At 39.7% G+C, this 12,988-nt stretch overlaps 1 long non-coding RNA gene across 1 annotated transcript; it reads right to left on the reverse strand.

Annotated features, from left to right (window-relative positions):
* Positions 1–210: 210 nt before the first annotated feature.
* Positions 211–12,068, reverse strand: LOC144588163 (uncharacterized). The gene is made up of 3 exons (XR_013543536.1): positions 11,959–12,068; positions 10,924–11,046; positions 211–2,451 (listed from the first exon to the last, which is right to left on the reverse strand). It is a non-coding gene; the product is annotated as an uncharacterized LOC144588163 (long non-coding RNA).
* Between the last annotated feature and the right edge of the window lie 920 nt (positions 12,069–12,988).

Genomic DNA, 12,988 nt, shown 5'->3' on the forward strand with positions numbered 1-12,988 from the left:
CAAACATTTACTACTTGCTGTAAAGCTAGGGAAACTTTTTAAAATAATAATATTTCTGGAGATTGCTGGGGTTCATACATGGGCCACAGGCCATATGATAACCACCCCTGGTCTAAGGGCAACGGATGCTTCGAGACTGGGACAAATTTGTCTCTGAACTTCTGGACTGGTCAATTCAAAGACATTGTCATAGGTTTTTTACCTGGGACGATGGCATGACAATCAGTGAAGCCAATTTGGCAGCAAGGTAAAAAAAATCATAACAATATCTACATGAATAACATCAAAAGGATTTTTATGTCTACATGGGCTCAAATGGAGCAGACTGGACCGGGCTAAATAGGGTCATTTAAGGTCAGGTAGAGGTCTAGTATGCCATTTGGTGTGATCCTTGCATCTTCAAGCAACCCTATTTGGTCACTTCCCTATTGAAGACAACCACCACCACCACCACGATCTTGCCTCTTTTCTTTCCACCTCCCTCTGGATTGAAATTTTCACTTTTAAAAATGTTCTAAGTGGTATAGCACATCAGTGCTGTCATAACAGAGTTTTAAAAAAAGATGTTCTCTTCCATTGTCCCTCCTTGGAAGAGCAGGGGAAGTGTTTAATTTCCCAATACTATAAAGTGGTTAAGCTGTCTTCATAAGCCACTTAACAATATTGGGAAATTGAAAGTGGAAGGCAAATTTAAAGCCACAAACCTTGACTTTGGATCATTTCCAGGGATCATATGTGGTTGGGTGCAGACTTAGTCATACTTACAGGATATGAAGATGAAGTACTTACATATGCAAGCATACATACTTCAATGGGGCTTAATTTGGCCATAACTGTTGGTTTCACTGTGTCCATTCTAGGAATGATTGAGTTGGATCCAACATGGAACATCTGAAGGTAATCTCTGATGTGATCAGCATGAGGGAAAATCTTAATGAAACATTACTATTAAGGAGAAGATGAGTGGAACAGAAATAGACTGAACGAGGGAAAGAAATAAAGATGTTCAGAAGTAAATTCTTGGGGGATCAGATGTCTGGTTGTTATTAAAGAGGATATGAGTATTCCTCAAAGTGAACAGGGAGGCAGGTGCAAGGTTCTGTTGTGGGAGAAAAAGCATGGAAGGATGCTATACCTAGGGAGACACTATTTATGTGAGAGACATTTCTCTAGCTGCTAGCACAACAGCTACTGTCTGCAGCATATGAAACCAAGCCTCATAAAATTAACCCATCAGTATCAAAGCGCCGAGATTAAACATTTTGTACACACAGCAGAAAACCAATTGCAAATTAAAAAATGACAATGAGAGAGGGGCAAATCAAGAGTTTGAGGTATAATCAAAAACAAAATGGTGGAAATTCTGGTGGTTTAACTGTCCACATAAGGCAGGAGCAAGATTTTGGAAATCATACCCACCCTACTCCTCCCACAGCTTCCATGGCTCCTGGGATGGGAGGAGGAAGTCTTTAATTACTGTAAATTGCTGCCACTTGAGTGACATTACTGTGACAGCAATTTTTGGTAATTAAAGACTTTGTCTTATCCCATGGCTCTCATAGTTTCCACACAATGCAAGGGATTATACTGGAATCAAAGGAGCTGCTGGAGAGATGCAGGAAGTATTTAAATTCCAAAAATTGCCTGCCACTGACAACATCCTCAGTCAAGCATGGACATAGTTAAGCTGACAGGATTTCAGTCATTTTTAATAGATCAAATAGGCATGGTAGATAACTCTGGTTTAGGCATCTGGCTGCAGAGCCAGAGGTTGGGAGTTTGATTCTCCACTGTGCCTTCTTGACAGGGGTTTAACTCAATTATACATAGGGTTCCTTCCAGCCCTGCAGTTCTATTATTATTATTATTATTATTATTATTATTATTATTATTATTATTATTATTATTATTATTATTATTATTATTGGCGTCGGCGTCGGCGTCGGCGTCGGCGTCGGCGTCATCGTTAAACACCAGACACAGTCAATCAAAATTATTTAAAAATTGACTTAATACCTATCTTTCAAATATTGCAGTTTGTACGCTGTTCCTAATATTGCCATTTTTGGTAGCTCTGATGATATTATTTCTGAAATCTGCAGCTGCTTATAACATTGTGTGAAATTTCCTCTTCTTCTTCTTCTTCTTCTTCTTCTTCTTCTTCTTCTTCTTCTTCTTCTTCTTCTTCTTCTTCTTCTTCTTCTTCTTCTTCTTCTTCTTCTTCTTCTTCTTCAATTAACCACTTGGCACAACACACATTTGGAGCAATTGGAGGGGACAGTGAAGATAGTGAAGATGCTGTGCCATCTCAGCGGGTAATGGCCCATATTCTCTTACCTTTGAGCAGTCATCAGAGCTTGCAAGGATTTTGCACCCTTGTCAACTTGGCAGTGACCTCAGGTAGCAATTGCAAGAGCTGGCTGAGTCCTGTGACTGGAATTCCGTTGGGTACTGAAAGAGATAGTGTGTGAGATATAATATTGCTCTTCTCCATTGAGCAGTAAATGATCATTGCAACGAGTACACTTTGAAACTATTTACTCTAGGCAGCAGACAAGAAGAAGAACTGGGCCTGTACCAGGAGATAGGAAGTTCTGGTCCACTGACTATTTTGCCCCATGGTTTCCATCAGCCCAGAGCAGCATGTGGGAGCTGTAGTTGCAAACAGCAAAGTTTGTTGTCTGAAATACACTGAATAATGAGATTTAAGGTTCAATGCATTCAAGGCTGAAATGAGTCAGCAAGTCTCATCCCCCAGCAATGTATCATTTCCTCTCACTTTACAACAAGAGGGGTGTCCTTCTGCAGCAGGGGACGCGTGGGGACTCCTCATAGGATTTAAACCCTACATTATAATAGGAGGCTATTACTGAACTAAAACTTCCAGGATTCTTTGAGTGAAATCCTGACAGGTAACTTACATAAAATGAACTGAAGTTTGTACAATGCACAGATATGCACTTTGAGTTGGGTTGTTACGATGGTATACAGTACTGAAAGAGAGAACAGAAGATAGCAAAGGCTTCTCATATTTCAAGCCCCAGAGTTAAAAAAAGAGAGAGAGTTGTATTTCAATCAAGAGGACTGCATCATATGTCTTTCTTACAGATGAGAAGACTTGGGAGTTTCAAAGCAATGCATCTGGAACAATGCACTATGTTTGATATATGTTGCCTTTCTCTAATAGTCTGTTGGGAAAAAAATGCAGACCAGTGTTTAAAATATTGCTACAAGTATGCTAAACAACAGATTTTTTTCATTTGGTCGAAATATTTTTCATAAGATAGGAAAGAGAAGCTTGTGTTTACTGGAACAGAAGGATGCAAAGAATTATCCCCAAAGCCCTGAGGCTGGTTGCCCTCCCAATGGCTCACTTTCATGTGATCATCATCATCTTAATCTTGGAACTGCAAAGCTGGAAGGGACCCTATGGACCAATGAGTCCAGCATCTGTGAAGGAAGCACAGTGCGGACTCAAACTTCCAACTGATACCTAAATCACTGAGCTATCCAGCAGTTAATTTATGAGTTTCTAAAAGTATTGTTTCTTGAACCTCTGCTCACTCCTTCTAAATTTATGTGATGTTCCCCGGAAGTCAACTGATGTTAAAAATATAATTTAAAAAGAGTTTTATTTGGGGCAATCTGCAATCCTATATTGGAATAAGCTCCACTGACTGTAGCAGGAGTAGACATGCCTAGGGTTTCACTGTAAATATGCAAAATATTATATTCTTCTGCAAAATTAAAGAATACTTCTGGAACATTAAGGATTCTTGGGCTTGGGGTTGGTTTTCCTAGAGAGAAATAGGATGATGTTGTTATCTGAAGTTGTTCGGGTTTTATCCACCAAGTCTCACACAGAGAACGTCTGGTGTGGTGCAAAGCCAAATGTTCTAACATCTGTGCTGATCTACTACATAATTAGAAGTAGTAGATGGAGAAGCTACATCATCTTTGCCAAAATAAGATCAGGGGCAGATTATTATATCAACATCTCACAACCTGATACTGCCTTCTCACAGACCTTGTGTTATAGGCCTGTATAGCTTCTAGATACTAGACTGGTCTATTCAACTGCAACAACAGACCATAGAACCTAGGGCTGCATTTGGTCTCCTCTGTGTGTATTTTTCACTTGGGGAGATCATGGGGTGTACTGGGGCACCTGTCCAAACTATGAAAGATGTTTTATGAGCTAACAGATAGGGGTATTCAAAGAGCTTTGCTTGTATGTTCCCCTGCTTGCTGCCTTGAGCTTTTCCTACATGTCTTCCCTTCTTATCTCTGATATTAAGCATATTTGCATGGCTGGATCTGGCTCCTGGATTTGTTTAAAAACAAACATACATACAAACAAAAAGTCCACAAAATACTTTTGCAAGGCAGAGTACTGTGTAGTTAATTTTGGAATCGGATATATTTATTTGTAACTATCTGAAGCAGTGCATTTTGATAAATGTTGCTTTCTCCTTCTGATTGTACATCAGTAGTAAAATGTCTGGGAAGTGCCAGAACACTAAATTCTACATCCTCGGTACAAATCAATAGGAAAATAAAATAAACCAAGGTTTTGTGGAGGGAGAAGATGGTATAGAAGTGTGTGTGGGGGGGAGAGATAAAGTGAGATAATCTGAACATCACCTAGATGTCAGGAAGTCTTCAGATAACATGAGTGCAGAAATCAGTCTTTGAGACAGAACAAATGCCAGAACTCGGAGCTCCTTCGTACATCTACAGGATCATGGGTGGCAATCGTAATTCAGCACAAGTATGGAAAGTGAAGGGTTCAAATCCAGGCTTTTCAGAGTTTCATGTTTGAAGGCAAAGACACACAAATGTATTACTTTTAGCTTTTCCCTGTTCGATTAAATACTGAAAGCATAAGGTCTGGATGGCTTCCTTCAAGTTCTTTTCACCCCAAATACCAATAAATTTGTGAAATTTTGTCGATGTTTGTGCAGAAACAACACCTAAAACAAAGTTTGTGCCTCTCCGAAATCTTAAGCAGTAGTTTTATAATAGAGCTCTATTCTCCATTTTAAAAAAAAGAGTGGAGGTGGAGGATAGTGGTGGAAATAAGCTGGTAAGTTTGTCCCTGTTACTAATTTTCACAATGCTAACCATATTAGAATTTGGGGCAAGTTAAAAGAAAGTGTATGAGTCTAGCATATGGGAGAGACAGGAGAATCAAAACAAAATTGACAAAATGTTAGAACACAGCCTTGGGGGGGGGGGATGAGGGAAGAAATGTTCTTGTTTGAGCTTTTGATGCTTTGATACTGATATTTGGGGACTTCGAATGTGCATCTTTTTGCCGTCAGAAACACCACCATCTGTAAAGTAATGGCTATCTGAGGAGCAGCCTGCTAATGCTTAAGGTTATAAAAACCTGCAGATGGGCTACAGTTTTTCAGAAACAATATAACGTGAAGAATATGTTGTCTTGGAGCAGGCTTGTTAAGGCATATCAGGCAGGAGATAAATCAGATCCTGTAACTTCTGGACAATCTGGCTTCCAGACTTTAATTCCACAATCTCTAGAGCTGGAATTAAATCTCACTGACTTTTCGTTGTGCTAGGCTGTGGAAAGGTTTAGTCTGTTGCAGGGATGGGCTGGTTTGCTATTTCTGGGCTAGTTCATTCCATTATGTAATTGCTGGAGTGAACTAGCCCACCCCAAGAGCATTCCCACCCACACCTGTCGGGCCCCTGTCAGAGGCTTCCACTTCTTTTGGTGGAGGTAGAATTGCTCTGTTTTGGTTCCTTTCCACTATATACAGTTGCTGGAAATGAACCAAAGGCTGCCATGGCTGGGACTGGGGACTGTCCCATGTTGTAATGTGGCTTAAGAAGACAGACACCTCAAGACACTGGCAAATTGAAATATTTTCTCTGCTCCAAAAAGGGGCAAAAGAATTTTAAAAAATTAGTTTGTATTAGGGCAGCGCTGATATGGTGCTTCGCTTATAAAGAACTAGAAAAAAGAATAGAAAGGTTCCTCATGAAAGTGGGAAAAGACAAAACAGGACAATGAGGGGGATTTTAAAAAACCTTTCAATGAGATTTGTCTGCAAGGTGAAGCTGAGCACCTGCCTGTAGCCAAACTGACCAATGAAACCCAGCTGGTGGTAGATTTGGCTGCAGGCAGCTTCTTGGCCTGAACTTTAAGAGAAGCCAAAATAAAAGAAAACATACAACCCGACTGCCCTCTCATGTCTCCTCATGCTTCTAGGAGGAAGTTTTCTTTTTTAAAAAAATAATTACAAGTGATGAAGTGCATCTATGCTGCCCTAAATCAGTTTTTTTTTTGAAACTCACTTTTTCTCTATGAAACAGTGAAAGTGTTTTAATTTGCTATTATACTGGAGTATCTGTCTTCTTAAACAATTTCACAATATGGGGAATTCCCAGCAGAAGGAGCTGAACCAAACAGGGTTGCTTGAGGTCTAGTATGCCATTTGGATGCGAGGATCACACCAAATGGCATACTGGACCCCTGCCCAACAGAGGCCCACAATAGCTGCTCCAAAAAAGTCAGTAGACAAGCCCATAATTTTTATTCTAGTAAAAGAAAGGTTGGAGTCAGGCAGTTATAATCAACAGCACAGTAAAATTAAGATACCTGACACAACAAGTTCAGTTTGAGTCAATCTAAATGATTTGCATTTGCTTCTCAGTGATTTCATCGGGACATAATTTAATTATGTTAAGACTGAATTAGATTAGGCAAAAGCTTTCCACCTGGAAGTGGAGATGCCATGAATGATTTTTTTAAAGAAGTGATAGAGTACTCAGAAGGGGCTTGCCATGCCCTTCTTCTGAGGGCTTCCTGAGACTTGAGATTCATAACCATACTTAATGCAAAATATGCAGGGATTATTATCCCTATGCTTTTTTTATTATTGAGGAAGTGGAGGTATTGATATACTGGCCAGGATTCATAAGGATATTTGCTTGGATGGGACTGCTTCTCTCAGTAGAACTGGAAGAAGGACAAGTCTGATCCCCCCTCTTTATCCCTCATGTGCTCCCACAACCTTTTCCAGATAGCTAGGAAATCATCTTTTCGGGCAGTGTAGAGGGCAGAAGTCATAGAGCTGCATTGTTAATTCAATCTATCCTATATTATACAAATACTAAATTTTTCATGTTGCAACGGTTGTTAGTTTTACTATTTATTTTATTTTATTTTATTTTATTTTATTTATATCCCGCCTATCTGGTCGGTTAAGACCACTCTAGTTGCCTTGAGTTTTGTGTGCATGCATGCATGTATGTGTTTTAAAGGGAAGGGCATCTGAGGAAATTTAATAAACCAGAAACCAAACCCTAGATATGAGATGGTTTGCAACAATGATAAGTTTTCATATCGGATGTTATCATACAATCATAGAATAGTGAAGTTGAAGGGGGCCTATAAGGCCATCAAGTCCAACTCCCTGCTCAGTGCAGGAATATAAATGAAAGGACATCTGCTCGGTGGTTGTCTAAGTTTCTCTTGAATGCCTCCAGAGTTGGAGCACTCACCATTTTTCGAGGTAATTGGTTCCACTGTCTTACCCCTCTAATAGTTAGGATGTTTTTCCTGATATTCAATCAAAATCTGGCTTCCTGTAACTTGAACCCATTGTTGCATATCCTGCACTCTGGGATGATCAAGAACAGATCCTACCCCTTCTCTGTATAACAGCCTTTCAAGTATTTGAAAAGTGTTACTATATCATCCCTCTGTCTTCATTTCGCAAGGCTAAACATGCCCAGTTCTTTCAGGTTGTGATATAAAGTTCTACCTTATGGCATTTAACTTCACAAAAGAGACTCATCAAATAGCATCTGAAAGGAATGTGAAGCCATATTTGTTGCTAAATTAAATTCAGGTTTGAGCAACAATGATAAATGGAGATGAAAACTGTAAGATTAAAAAGAAAGTAATCTAAATAATTAAAACTACCTTGTACTAGTAATTTGCTGAATTAGTATAGTAATTAAGAACAACTCAAGAACAGTTAAAGAGAGATGATCACGGTGATGAAATTCAAGCATTAACTTTAGCAAGAATCTTAATGGTGCTGCCCAGAATAGGAACATCAAATAAACATCAGATTTTGATCTTGACACACAACTAAAATCTGCAGGCTTTAATCAGGATGCAAGTTGCGTTACACACCCCTATCACCATCTGCAAACAATTAATAACAATAGTTTCCTGTTTTCAGATGTTTTGTAAAATGAAGAACTATAATCAGATGATACATTGATCATGGTGGGATTCAAATGAAGACAGAATTTCTTAAATGAAAAAAGTCATCAGGCTGTTAAGACAACGGCTGGCGTATGAAGAATGATAGTCATAGAAATCTTTATGAACATAATTATTACAAAGACATATGTGAGAGCAGCCAGTTGTCATAGCCAGGCAAGGTACTGTAATGATAATGCAGACAAAATGCTCCTTGATGCTAGAAAAGCAAACCTCCCATTATCAGAATAACTTCTGTGAACCTCCTGTTTACACAGCACAAGAACCAATATCTACGGCCTTTATGAAACTAGAGTTCAAACAGTGACCTTTAACTTATATCTCTTGTAAAGATAAGCCATTATGAGTATAATAGGTTTATATTTGCTTTAGGACAAGAAGCTTTACATATGAAGCTACACAACCTCGCCTTAGTTAAGTGCAAATGCCTAGTATTTGCAAAGAACAAATCCCAGCTGCTCTCTTGTTTTCAGTGATTCAGTTTCCCTTAGAAGGCTGTTGGTTGGGTTAAAACCATGTGGCATGACCTATAGGATATGTTTGCTGTTAGCTCAGGTGGAATGAGTACTGCCCGCATACCTTCCCTTTCTGTGAGGAGTTATAGTGCAGTAGAGTGTAATAATAAGTGTAGAACAATCAGAGTCATTTTTTTTGCTACCTGTTGGAGTGTACCATAGGAGAGATAATAAATCTCAAGAGTTAACAGATAACAAAGCCAGATTTTTTAAAAAAAAACAGACGGGTCATCTAGTATGCAGATTTCTTGCACATACATAAAATAATACAAATTTGCTGTTCCTTTATCATCTGTTCTATCTGTATTTCCTGGGTTATCTTTATCTAGGGTCTTCTACTTCATTGTTGTGGTTTGTATGGACATGATAGTGGTCTCATGTTGACCATTGTCTTGTTATTGTCTTCTCCCCTGTTTCATTATCGCATTCATTTTTGTCTTTCTTTTATTATTATTATTTTCACAGAAGAAACAAAAAAAGAAAGAAAAGCAACAGACCAAATATAAAGGAAAAAAAAGAAAAAAAACCCTAACTAACCCCTCAATTTAAACTAAACTGTCCCTCCTTTGGAGTCAGAGACTCCAGCCTCGTTAACCCCTCTACTCTCCCTGGTTTGATTTCCAGTACTGTATACAGGTATACTAAGTAGATATACATATATCATAATATTTCCCCTACACTCCTTTCAATCCACTCTTTCTGCCCTAATAACTCATTTTGCCACCTCATCTAGCCATTCTCCTCACTCCCCCTTGCAATATTAGTAAACAGACCTTATATTTTGTTGTCAGGTGCTGTCAAGTGGTTTTCCACTTACACAACTCCAAAAGAGTTCTCAAGGTATGTGAGATAGTATCACTGCACGATAAAATCTTATGGAGCAGTGGTTAAACTGCAGTTAAAATACAGTACTGTTTTGAGCTCTGCTCATAGCATTAACTCAATTTTGACTGGCTTAGGTAGCCAGCTTAAGGTTGACTCAGTCTTCCATCCTTCTGAGGTTGGTAAAATTTGTACCCAGCTTGCTCTCTCTCTCTCTCTCTCTCTCTCTCTCTCTCTCTCTCTCTTGGTGTGTGTGTGTGTTTGTGTGTGTGTATGCAATATGTACTCTGCATAATTAAATTGTAAACCACAGAGAGAGTGTTCCAAGCATTATGGGGCATTATATGAGCAGCACACTTAGTTTTTGCTTTGCTATATTGTACAGCAGAGCAAATAAACATTCTACAAGGCAATTCTAAAAATCGAGGAAGCCCAAGCAAATTTTTTAAATTTTGAAACTAGACTTCAGTGCAGCACCATATTTAGCACAGGTACAGCAGACTATCTGTTCTTGCTCTGTGACAAATTTGGGGATATTTGGGCAAAGGGTTTTCAAGTTATGATTTAAAAAATAAATAAATCTGTTTTACCCCTCCCTACCTCATGCAGAAACAAGTGACCCATTAAGTTCTGCTCAGATTTTGCAAATTAACAGCCGTGGCTTCTTTCATTGAGACCATCTGTCTCATGTTAGGTCTTCCCCTCTTCCTACTCCCCTCTCCCCACTTTTGCTAACAATATTGTCTTTTCTGTTCAGTTCTGTATTTTCATTAAATGTGCATGGTACAACAGCCTCAGTTTATTCATTTTTGCTGTAGTGAGAGCTCAGTCTTGACTTGATTGAGCATCTACTTTTCTGCTTTTCTGGCTGCCTATGGTTTCTGTAAGGCTTTCCTCCAACACCACATTTCAATGAGTTGATTTTTGCCACTGTCTTTCCTTCACACAGTATTGATGGTTTTGACTTTGGTTTCCAATGGCAGTTTTGGTAACTCCCAGCTCTCCCCCCCCCCCTTTTTCTCAATTTCAAAAGGTATGGGGAAATCTTTTGGAAGACAGCCACACAAGATGTTTTGGTCTGATATGGTCCCCCACCCCCCCAGGTTGCATACTCCAAGGAAAGAGTCTGGAAATTGGAACATAGCTTTCTAGTCTGCATTCTGTGCAGTGAGCATAGCAACATTAATTTACCTGAGAGGTTAAAGGGTGTGCATGTTTTTCCATTGTATATGATGCGCTAATTCACACTTTGTTTCACCATTTCATTAAGTCCAAATACAGCCCTGCAAAATATTTTGGCACAAAAGAATTATAGCCACATACCAGTTCTTGCTTCTGTCTTCTCCCATCAACCATAGTACAGCTAATGTGCTCATCTTCTGGGATCCTCTAGCACTGGGGAAGTTTCTCTTGGAATTTGTTTGTAGAGTGTCTATACTTTAACTTCTATTAAAAAAATCCAGGAAATTCAATTCTTTAAAAAATATATACAACCCTCTGGTTTATGAGATTTGAACTCAGGGCATCTGAGTCTTATACTCTGTCCACTACATGTATATTTCTTACTTGCTCCAAATCCAAATCTGGAAAGGGAACACCCAATCATCATAGCCTAGCATAAAATCCTGTAAGCAGCTTGTGAACAACTGAAATAAGCTACCTTAGTATAAGTGTCTCCGTCCATTCAGCTGAGTATGGCCTGGTTTGGCAACATCTTCCTGATATTTCTGTTGAGTTTTTCAGGACTCAGCCTAGGACCTTCTGCCTGCACAGTATGTGTTTTGTCGCTGAGCTATGCCCCTCTGGCATACTCTGTGTTGAATCAGTCCTCATTATGAGGCAAACATGACAGAGATATTGATTGTGGTGTCTGTTTTCCTTCTTGGCTTATGAGAAGGACAACTCTGTGGCTCAGCATACTTTTTCTTCCACAGCCAAATGTTACCGGTTTATCTTCCTTAACTAAACTCTGCTTCTCCTTGGTTTCCTTGTTAACTCAGACCAATGGGGCTGCATAATAGAGGTGTCTTCTCAGAGCCAATCAGCACAGGAAATACTGTGTCAAGTTTCAGAGATCAAAAAAATGACTGGAAAAAATTACAGTCCCTCATTTCCTTAGATTCCAATTACGTGTGTCATTTAGAAGTGGAACCAGAAAGGAAGTGTGAAAGGAAATTCTTTGTCTACAAGTTTATTGTATGTTGTCACAAAGGAAAAGTTAGCTATGGCAACAATTTCCCTTTAGTCTTCCTCTTCATCTCTCTTTCTCTCTCTTACACAGACACTTAACAAAACTATGCGACATGTAACAATATTTTAACAGCTGGTCTGTACCAGTTGAGTGCAGTTTCCACTTACCTCGCATATTTATTCAATGCCCGATTGACAGTAAAATAGAGGGGGAAAGTTGGCAACCATATCTTCTCTCTTCTGCTTTCAAAACTAAATTTCCATGAACAGCGCCCCCCCCCCCCGCTAAATAGGAGAGCATTGCTTTTATAGCAGTGGTAGGAGAGTGCTCCCACCTTTATCCAAACAGAATATAACTTTGGGGAATGTTTTCAAAAACATGGCCACTCAGTCAAAGCAATTAACTTGCTTGACAGCAAGAGACACTGACCATGAGAGAAAAAGAGAGTGAGGAGATTAATGCTTGAAGGAGAACCTTAGCCTCTTTTTTACTGCCTGTCTGGGGGGGGGGGATGGTCAATCCTCCCTCAGTCATTTTCCTCCCACTGGTGTGGCTTCATCCTCTGGCTTCTCTCCTCTCCACAATAGTACTTTGATGCAAATGCATTTGCTAGGACATAAATGGTTCCGTGCCCCCACAAATTGCCCCCTTTCCTCAAATTTCATGCCACCCAGCCTGATGACGATTTCTGCAAAATTCAAAAACTTCAACACTTTTGTGGCTGTTACCCAAGTGTGGATTTTATATACTTCTTTTTGTCAGAGACAAGCATGGCTATCATTGGTGGTTTGTCCATATTGTTTGTTTAGTCGTTTAGTCGTGTCCAACTCTTCGTGACCCCATGGACCGGAGCAAGCCAGGCCCTCCTGTCTTCCACTGCCTCCCAGAGCTGGGCCAAATTCATGTTGGTAGCTTCAATGACATTGTCCAACCATCTCATTCTCTGTCGTCCCCTTCTCCTCTTGCCCTCACACTTTCCTAACATCAGGGTCTTTTCCAGGGAGTCCTCTCTTCTCATGAGATGGCCAAAGTATTGGAGCCTCAGCTTCAGGATCTGTCCTTCCAGTGAGCACTCAGGCTTGATTTCCTTTAGAATGGATTGGTTTGTTCTCCTTGGGGACTCTCCAGGGGACTCTCAAAAGTCTCCTCCAGCACCACAATTCAAAAGCATCAATTCTTCAGCGGTCAGCTTTCTTT

This window comes from Pogona vitticeps, chromosome 3 (genome assembly GCF_051106095.1).
Source record: "Pogona vitticeps strain Pit_001003342236 chromosome 3, PviZW2.1, whole genome shotgun sequence".
Lineage (NCBI taxonomy): Eukaryota > Metazoa > Chordata > Lepidosauria > Squamata > Agamidae > Pogona > Pogona vitticeps.